The 682-nt window shown below is 40.6% G+C and overlaps 1 protein-coding gene across 1 annotated transcript in view; it reads left to right on the top strand.

Moving 5' to 3' along the window:
* TSPAN19 (tetraspanin 19) overlaps positions 1 to 682 on the top strand; it is a 29251-nt gene that overhangs the window by 7167 nt on the left and 21402 nt on the right. The window lies entirely within an intron of this gene.

Below are 682 nucleotides of genomic sequence, written 5' to 3'. Positions count from 1 at the left end.
TTGTAATTCTGGAGGCTTGAAGACAGGTAAGCATCTAGGTAGACATTGAATACAACAGCAAGTAAAGAGTGTTACTGTTCATAAGAGGAGTTGTAACATAAGGATCTCAACCACCCTAAATTGGGTAACCGAGAGGTGAGCCAAGAAAAGTCTATCCCAAAGGTGGGGGTTAAATCCTGTCATATATATATACCCTTCTGTGTTAAGGAGAGTATGCATACACTCAATAATTATTAGCCCCAGGAGTGTGGTCTAATAGGATATGTTGGAATTTTATGAGAGTGTTAGACTACCTTTTTCCTCTAGAAGGTGTTTGGGATAAGACAATCATGGAGTTGATTAGAATTACATTTATGTCTTAACCCAGAATAGGTTTCCATTTAAATAAAACCTTAAGATCCTTGATGAGCTCACAAGTATGTTTCACTCCACGTTGTTGGCGATACTTAATATTCAGTTGCCCAGGTTCTCTTGAGTCTCCCTGTTCCTCAAGGCTGTTCCCTGTAGAATAAAACTTATTTATAGGTTGAGGAGAGTTCCCAGTGCAGTCTGGTGTTATCCTCAACCAAGTGTTACGTATCCAAGGGTGGACTTCCTTCAGTTTGGCTGAAGAATGTGTTGTCAACAATACTTCATAAGGCCCAATCCATTTGGCTTGGAGTTGGCTCTGGGGAGTCCAGTC

This window comes from Orycteropus afer, unplaced genomic scaffold (genome assembly GCF_000298275.1).
Source record: "Orycteropus afer afer isolate SDZICR_OR568_19922 unplaced genomic scaffold, OryAfe1.0 scaffold00349, whole genome shotgun sequence".
Classification (NCBI taxonomy): Eukaryota; Metazoa; Chordata; class Mammalia; order Tubulidentata; family Orycteropodidae; genus Orycteropus; species Orycteropus afer.
Note: the sequence above shows the minus strand (reverse complement) of the source record. Positions and strands in the feature narration are given on the sequence as shown.